Source organism: Anomaloglossus baeobatrachus, chromosome 5 (genome assembly GCF_048569485.1).
Source record: "Anomaloglossus baeobatrachus isolate aAnoBae1 chromosome 5, aAnoBae1.hap1, whole genome shotgun sequence".
NCBI lineage: Eukaryota > Metazoa > Chordata > Amphibia > Anura > Aromobatidae > Anomaloglossus > Anomaloglossus baeobatrachus.
The window spans coordinates 425,953,217-425,962,440 of record NC_134357.1 but is presented as its reverse complement, the minus strand read 5'-3'; the positions used below and the strand labels follow the sequence as shown (position 1 = coordinate 425,962,440).

Here is a 9,224-nt window from a genome sequence, read left to right as displayed (position 1 = left end):
CCACTGTTCCAAGCAATTAACCAGTCCAGTTACATAGTTACATAGTTACTTAGGTTGAAAAAAGACCTAGGTCCATCTAGTTCAACCTGCCTCCACCAGTTAAAGGACTCATCCCGCAAATCCCTCAAAATTTGCACTAAACAGTTTAATGACATCAACCAGACATTGAAACTTACAACCAGTATTGGTCCTGAGCCATAAATTATTAACATCAGACCTTCCTTCAGCCGACACCCTACGTAACCAACACAGCAGTGCCCCTACCAAATCCTCCTCAGACTCCCCCGTGCCGAATTCCTGACTCCGATCCCCCGTTGCCTCACCAATCCGCCTCATATGCTAACCTAGTACCCCCAGCAAAGGATACTGTAGTGCATAATAAGCCTAGTGCCCAAATACCACCTCACAAAGCTCCTCCGGCCACTTGCAGCTGGTGGACTCTGCCTCTAGTGCCAGGCACCAAAAGCTATCCCACTATCATTGAAAAAGAGCATTAACGCTAATTTCCAAACACCTGGTGCCTGCGCTGCCACTATCTTTGTACTTCTTTGTACTAAAGCAAAAAGGTGCCGTAACCCAAAATGCCTCCATAGCCCTGTTAACGGAGGAGAAACACCAAAAATTAGTTGCCAAAACACCTATTGACGCAACGAAAACTGATGTTTTTATTGCTGAAGTAGTCCCACCAATTGGAACTAGCCACTACCAAGAAAAACTCGAACAAAATCCGATTTTTGGTAAAATACTGCCTCCACCCAAGATTGTGGCTCTATGTCCATCCCCCATTTGCCCTGCTGAAAGCTCTGTCAACTAACCCAACCTGCCGCTACAGTAAAAGTTCACAATCAAAATAGACCACAAGCTTCAAAACCCTAACGACCATCCATTATAACTACCCAGGAAAATATATCCTGGCCCCCACTGCCAGGTCGTTGAAGAATTCCTCCGGCAACCGTATACAAAGCGTGGGGGCCTTGCCCCCGCCATAGTCACCTTCTCACTACCCGAAAAAAAATTCCGGCTATGGGCACATGCAAAAGCAAATTAAAGCATGCCCAGCAACAACCAAAGGTCTGCCACTGCATTTGATTTTTCTTATTTATTTTTTTAAATATATAACCCGCTTTGCGCACTTCAGTGAGGAAAGACACACTTACTTGTCCCGTAACCTGTACTCAATCCCCCCCTGCTCTCCATCCTCCTAGAATCAATGGAGATTCCCAAGATGTTCAGACAATTGCCAGGGCCCTTCTTCCTCTCCTGGCAAACTGCTGAACTATCCATGCCCTAGCCCTTAGCAAAGATGGCAAAATATGGGGAGCTGACCGCCCCATGTACAGAAAGTTGTTGTCTTATTTTTTTTTTTTTTTTTTTTGAGGTAAGACATCATCAGCAACCCAGCCATACTGCAACCCCCCATTCTAGAAATGAACCAAACCCTTCCAATAGGCACAAGAAAATAGGGCAAATCATAAGTAAACACCAGATCACAAAATATGAACCATCCCCAAAACAACCTAACAAATGCATGCTGTCAGGACGCCCTGGCAACGAATGGCATGTCAGAAACGATAACTCACAAGTGACCCGGAATTTATTCGGCTCCTTCTTCTGCACTACCCCTAACGAAGAAAAACCACCAGAACCAGAAATGGCAGAGATAAAACTGAACCGCCCAATACCTGCACGATACCTCGCACCAAAATTATTATTATATTTTATATACATTTACTATTATTATTATTATGATTCTAGAACCCACCGCAGCCTGAACCCTGGTATCTCAACGAGCCGTAAGGCCCCATCACACACAAGGACAAATCCCCGGCAGATCCGCGGCCACAGCGAAACCCCGGACACACCGCTCCATCTGTACACAGCCACAAATCTGGCACTGATTGTCCGCAACTTCACCGTGACCACCGATCCGCCGCAGATCCATCCCCGCGCGCGACAAGACCCCCAAGGATTCATGCAGTGTCACCCATCCTTCCACTGCCTGAACTGCCCATCATTTCAACACCGGGTGTGATCGCCACAAAACCAATGAACCTTCCTTGTAGCAGAACACCCCTGAACAATTCTCAGACCCCCCCTTTTTTTTTTTTTTTTTTTGTGTGTGTGCCTGGATGCTTGCAGAATGGCAAACACCTGAAGCCAGTTAACAAAATCGAAAGTTTAAACACTCACCCTTCTCTATCTGCCCTGACACCGCGACCCCCACCACAAGATGTGGCCTAACTTGATGACCAACCGGCGACCTGCCTCAATGCCCGACCCCCAAAACAGAAACGGGGGACCCCATTGACCCGACCTTTGCCTCCTCCACACGTTCCGGCAACTCCTTCCCAAACCCTAACATGCTGCAGACCCTACTAACTGACCCCACAGAGGCCCCCCAACATGCTAAAACTAAGACCGCCGCCATTTCCCCTGGGCCTAATAAAACACCTACCCAGGAAAATCGCACTAGATGAACACACAGAACATATAATTAAACTCACCAGGCTGCGTGGGGGCATGGGACCCACCAGCCGGAACACCCGATTCCAGCCGATGACTCTCCTCAGGATGTTGAGGCACTCAAACCGCTTAAGCAGCTTGCTTAGGGAGACCCCAGCAAGCCGCCGCGCTCAAACCTAGCGGGACCACCAGGGAGCAGACTACCTGTTGAACGATCTCCCAGGACGTGGATCATCCCCTCCTTGATGACGACCTCTTCCTCGACACGGACCTCATCCGCGAAGACGAGCCCCTCCGTGCTGCGGACCTCCAACATAAAGGCGACCTCTACTGTGATGACGACAGCCTCCTCCTCAATGCTGACCTCCTTCCAGATGCCGATCCCTGCGCCGACCTCCTTACCGATAACCATTACCGAGCTGAAAATGACCTCCACATTGACCTCCAGCCAGATGATGACCTCTGCACTGACCCCCACACTGAAAACGACCTCCACGCTGACCTCCAGCCAGATGATGACCTCCGCGCTGACCCCCTCACTGAAAACAACCTCCATGCTGACCGCCAGCCATATGATGACCTCCGTGCTGACCACCTCACTGAAAACAACCTCCCTGCTGCCCGCCAGCCAGATGATGACCTCCGCGCTGACCACCTCACTGAAAACAACCTCCATGCTGACCGCCAGCCAGATGATGACCTCCGCGCTGACCTCTGTCCCCGATGCCGACCTCTGCGCTGACCTCTGTCCCCCGATGACGACCTCCGCGCTGACCTCTGTCCCCGATGACGACCTCCGCGCTGACCTCTGTCCCCGATGACGACCTCCACGCCGACCTCTGTCCCCGATGACTACCTCCGCGCCGACCTCTGTCCCCGATGACTACCTCCACGCCGACCTCTGTCCCCGATGACGACCTCCGCGCCGACCCCTGACCCCGATGACGACCTCCGCGCTGACCCCTGTCTCCGATGACGACCTCCGCGCTGACCCCTGTCCCCGATGACGACCTCCGCGCTGACCTCTGTCCCCGATGACGACCTCTGCGCTGACCTCTGTCCCCGATGACGACCTCCACGCTGCCCTCTGCCCCGATGACCTCTGTCTCTGAGTGTTTCTCCGGATGTCCAGTTGCTGCCACCACAAGCAGTCCCCCCACAGGTATATCACTGGGAAGGACCGCCGCCATCTTGTTGAAGCCCTGATCACTAGAGGCTTGAGCCAGAGCCTCGGTCACATGATACACCGAGGCCCCGCCCACCTCCGCAGGTCCCGGCTGCCTTGTAAGATTCCTCCCCTGTTCCATCTAGAAGCACAGGATGGAGAGATGGACAGGGAGGGTCCCCGGGGAGGGGGCTCTTGCGGCACCACTGAGACCTCAGGAGCTGCTCCTGGTGGCAGACTGTCAGGCACACTCGCCCTGCGTGCCCACTGGGGAAGTGGATCTTCTGCAGCATCCCCCACAGCCGAACCTCCCAATATCTCCAGCACCTGTGCTCTGATGCAGCTCCATCAACGCTGCTGGCAGCACCCTGCAGCTGCTCCAGAAGTTTTAAATCACCATGATTACAGTCACAGCAGGAGACGAGGTGAAGGGGGCTCAGCACCTTTTCTGCTGGCTTCACATGCTGTTCTGATAGTACCCACCCCTTCTACTGATTCTATATTCCCAACTGACCACCCCTAGCACTTAAACCCAGCCCCCTAAACTTCTGACCCCCCACAGCCCGCGCTTTCTTTCCCTGCAACCAGTGTTAACCCATCGTTGCCCTTCAAAGTCAGTCATGAGTCACTTTGCCCATGGCTCCGCTGTGGGCTCCGTTCAGCCTATTCAATCACTACTCCATATTGTTTGCGATATTCACCCCTTGAAATCGCCGTTGCTCCAACAATCCATGTAACACTGATTGAAATATTATTCATAAAATCAATGATAAAGGTTCCTTATCATCTGTATACACAATAAACTTGTCATTTACAATCAATTAACACATATCCTTCCTCTGCAGACTTCATCCTCTGGAAAATCTTGTATCATAAACTATTCTTGGTGGTACTCCTTCCATCCTGCTCCATTATTTTCTTCTCTTCTGAAACAGCCCTCTTGTGGAGGTATGCCAGAATGTATTACCCTTATATTCTGATTGTAACCGTGATATACTGTGAGCCATGCATACTTTATGATATGCTCAGACATGATATCTATTGTATATAGTTGTATATTATGTAATATATGTAAATATTGATTTCTTTATTTCTCACTTCACAGCGACTATACATGATAAAGGCCGTTGGGCCGAAACGTCCACCATCTTTTGTCGCCATCAAATAAATAATCACTTTTTTGCAAAGAAAAAAACTTTTTGTCTTCATTTTATCAACAAGAGAGTGCAGTGTCTATTATATAATACGTTCTGGGACTATTGACCCCATACTAGCACCTCTAATGAAACCATACTCTAGCTGAGTGCACACCAATACCCTATAACTCTGATATCCTCACGGTGTGAGCGGTTGCCTTCTGTCGGGGCTTGGTTGTTGGGAAACCCCTGGGGTTCCTGTCACACTCGGATTTGACTATTGATGGCGGCTCCAAGCCTGGTCAGGGTCCGGTGGCCCTTCCTGTGTGTGCTTAGCTTCACTCCGCTCCCCGGTTCGGTACCGGCGGGCCAACGCCCAACCCCGGTCCTACGGCTCTGCAGAGTTCCGCTAACTCCTGCAGACGGCCACCACCATCTGCCAACCTTGCTGTCAGTGCCTGGGCTCCTACCCAGGCACACGCAGACGTTTTACTCCTCTCACTTCCACCTCCTAAACTCATCTGTCTCCTTTTCCCGCCTCCAGGCCTGTGAACTCCTCGGTGGGTGGGGCCAACCGCCTGGCTCCGCCCCACCTGGTGTGGACATCAGACCTTGGAGGGAGGCAACAAGGGTTTTTCATTGACTGTTGTTACTGTCTAGGGTGGGGGGTGTGTATGTTGGTATGTATGTGACTACCTGGCTAGTCCAGGGCGTCACACTTACACTTTAGCACTTTGTATTTGTATGTGGATTTTATACGTAAGTATTAAAAATTACTGTACATTTTAGTTATTACTTTCATTTTGCTACTTAATCTGAAGTGTATTGTGGCACAGAGACCCATCAAGTCTCTGCACTGCAATATGTGCTGTCAGCCAACCAGAGGCTGCCATCGGACATCAGTGTGCCTGGCATTGTCATTGCATGGCAGTGACATCATGCGTCACCCTAGCAGGTACACCAGTGTCAGCTGCCGGTCTCTGCTCCAGCTACAAAAGAGTAGAGAAAGGTGAGTAGAATGTTTTGGGTTTTTTATGCACTAGAGGCAGAATGGGGACAGATATACCAGGATAGGGACATATATACCAGGATAGGGACATATATACCAGGATGGGGGACATATATACCAGGATGGGGGACATATATGCCAGGATGCGGCGACATATATACCAGGATGGACCCAGTATGAGTACTTTTATACCATGATGGGTTGGGTGATAAAATCCCATAATGGGCCCAGATGGGGGACATATATTCCAGGATGGTGCCATATATATTAGGATGGGGACATACTGTATATGCCATGATGGGGACATATACTGTGTAGCAGAATGGGGGACATAAATACAGGGAAGGAGCCCAGGATGGGGAGCATATATAGCAGGATGGACTCAGGATGGGAACATATATACGAGGATGGGGGACATATATGTTAGGAAGGGTCCCAGGTTGGTGGACATACATATGAGGAAGGATACCAAGATGGGGGACAAATAAACGAAAAAGAGGCCCCAGATGGAGGACATATACAGTACAGACCAAAAGTTTGGGCACACCTTCTCATCTCTAGAATAACTATTAAGAGTAGACTTTGTGCAGCAGGCCTTCATGGTAAAATAGCTGCTAGGAAACCACTGCTAAGGACAGGCAACAAGCAGAAGAGAGTTGTTTGGGCTAAAGAACACAAGGAATGGACATTAGACCAGTGGAAATCTGTGCTTTGGTCTGATGAGTCCAAATTTGAGATCTTTGGATCCACCGTGTCTTTGTAGAAAAGGTGAACGGATGGACTCTACATGCCTGGTTCCCACCGTGAAGCAAGGAGGAGGAGGTGTGATGGTGTGGGGGTGCTTTGCTGGTTACACTGTTGGGGATTTATTAAAAATTGAAGGCATACTAAACCAGCATGGCTACCGCAGCATCTTGCAGCAGCATGCTATTCCATCCGGTTTGCGTTTAGTTGGACCATCATTTATTTTTCAACAGGACAATGACCCAAAAAACCTCCAGGCTGTGTAAGGGCTATTTGACTAAGAAGGAGAGTGATGGGGTGCTACGCCAGATGACCTGGCCTCAACAGTCACCAGACCTGAACCCAATCGAGATGGTTTGGGTTGAGCTGGACCAGTGAAGGCAAAAGGGCGAACAAGTCCTAAGCATCTCTGGAAACTCCTTCAAGACTGTTGGAAGACCATTTCTGGTGACTACTTCTTGAAGCTCATCAAGAGAATGCCAAGAGTGTGCAAAGCAGAAATCAAAGCAAAAGGTGGCTACTTTGGAGAACCTAGAATATAAGACATATTTTCAGTTGTTTCACACTTTTTTAAGTATTTAATTCCACATGTTTTAATTCATAATTTTGACGCCTTCAATGTGAATCTACAATTTTTAGAGTCATGAAAATAAAGAAAATTCTTTGAATGAGAAAGTGTGTCCAAACGTTTGGTCTGTACTGTATATCTACAAGAGGACTACGATGGGAAACATATATACCAGGATGGTGACATATATACCAATAAGGGGCCAGGATGTGGGACCTATATACCAGCAATGCCACCAGGATGTTGGACATATATACAGTACCTGGACAGGGGACATTACTACATAATGAAGGGACTGAGGGCAATTCAAATGTCTTTATGGAGTCTAGAAAGCTACAAAGGCTCATTCATCTGACAACATGGAGCATATATCACATGAGAGAGACACGGGGGCTGGGGCGGGGCATATACATTACAGGAGATGCTGGGGCATATATATATATATATATATATATATATATATATTACAGGAGATCCTGGGGTATATACATCACAGGAAATGCTGGGGCATATACATCACAGTAGATGCTGAAGCATATATATCATGGGATGCTGAGGCATATACATCACAGGAGATGCTAGGTCTAAGCATACACATAGCAAGAGATGCTAAGGCTGGGTCATACACATTACAATAGACACTGAGGCATATACATCAGAGGAAACGCAGAGACTGGGGCATATATACAGTATTACAACAGATGCTGTGGCATGTACAGCACAGAAGACACTGGGACATATACATCACAGATGACACTGGTGCAAATACGTACATTATAGGAGATGTTGGGGCATATATATCACAGGCGATGCTGAGGCATATACATCACAGAAGAAACTGGAGGCATGAACATCACAGGAGAAACTGGGGGCTTATCCATCACAGGAGAAACTGGGGACATATCCATCACAGGAGAAACTGGGGGCATATACATCATGGAAGAAAGTGGGGGTTTTCAGTGGTGGGCCTGGACCACAGAGCGCTCACAAAATACGTTCTGGCTTTAACCAGCATCAGGACATAATCCTTCATTGCATGCAAGTGCTCGCAATGTAAGGAACAATTAAAGGCCTGGCGGCCCGAACATTGCAGTTCCCAGGAATCTGCCCAGGGGGTGGAGAAAATTACATTGTCATCCATAAACGGCCAACCAGCTGGAGGTTACCAACCCCTGCTTTACAAATTAAAGGGATATTCAATAGCATATAACAGACTAAATACATTTAATGCAATCCTCAACTTTGAGTTATTGCACAATTACCTTTCAATAGGAGTAAATCAGGGATAAGAAGTCAATAAAGTAATCAAGACATATTTCAAAGTGCTACTTCTACTTTATAGCTAGTGGCCCTAAATTGTATAAAGGTGAACTTGCACTTTGCATCAGAATATCAGAATATATAATAAAAAATGGTGCGGTCCGTTAAGAAACCGGTCTCAACTTTTTCCTGCATAATTCATCATTGTTCTGTGTCTTCACCTGAGATGACAGAAAGGTCAAGATTATTTATTACAAAATACAAGGAAGATAATCACTCTAAACATGTTGCCAGACAGTCATGGGAAAGACCGCTTAATAACCGGATGCCGAATGAAAGGAGCTGCAAACAGTGTATTGTATTTGGGACACCATAAGCATTTTAATATAGGATATGTCATATCCATGGTAAGCTGTCACATATAGGAACAGTAGACGACCATTATGAGCGCTGAGCTTTGTTTCTATGGACACTGACCAAATATAGCAGTATTTGTTAAAGGGAATATCCACTTAAAGGGAACCAATCACCAGGATTTTCCTTTATAACCTAAAACCAGTGCTATACTGGCACTATCATGCTGATTCTCTACATATCTTTAGTTGTCAGCTAGGATGTATAGGTTTTGAAGCACAAGAAAGTAAAGTTTGTAAAATCAGCAGCTCGTTGAGTGACAGCAGCTGCCGATCAGCTGATAGCTGGGGTGGGTATTGATAGTTATCCCGTCCCCCTGTTACTTATGCTAATTCTATTATACAATCCATGTGATCAGAAGGGGCGGGGCCTAAGCTAACATAGCTGATACCAGGAAGCAACATTTTCTGGTCACATGGATATGACATCAGCACAGGTCCTGTTAGTCACAAACTAAAATGATTG

The 9,224-nt window shown here is 47.6% G+C and overlaps 1 long non-coding RNA gene across 1 annotated transcript; it reads left to right on the top strand.

Annotated features, from left to right (window-relative positions):
• Nucleotides 1-3,724: 3,724 nt before the first annotated feature.
• LOC142310255 (uncharacterized) lies at nt 3,725-4,849 on the top strand. Its single transcript, XR_012754111.1, has 3 exons — nt 3,725-4,053; nt 4,474-4,576; nt 4,734-4,849. It is a non-coding gene; the product is annotated as an uncharacterized LOC142310255 (long non-coding RNA).
• The last annotated feature ends 4,375 nt before the right edge of the window (nt 4,850-9,224 follow it).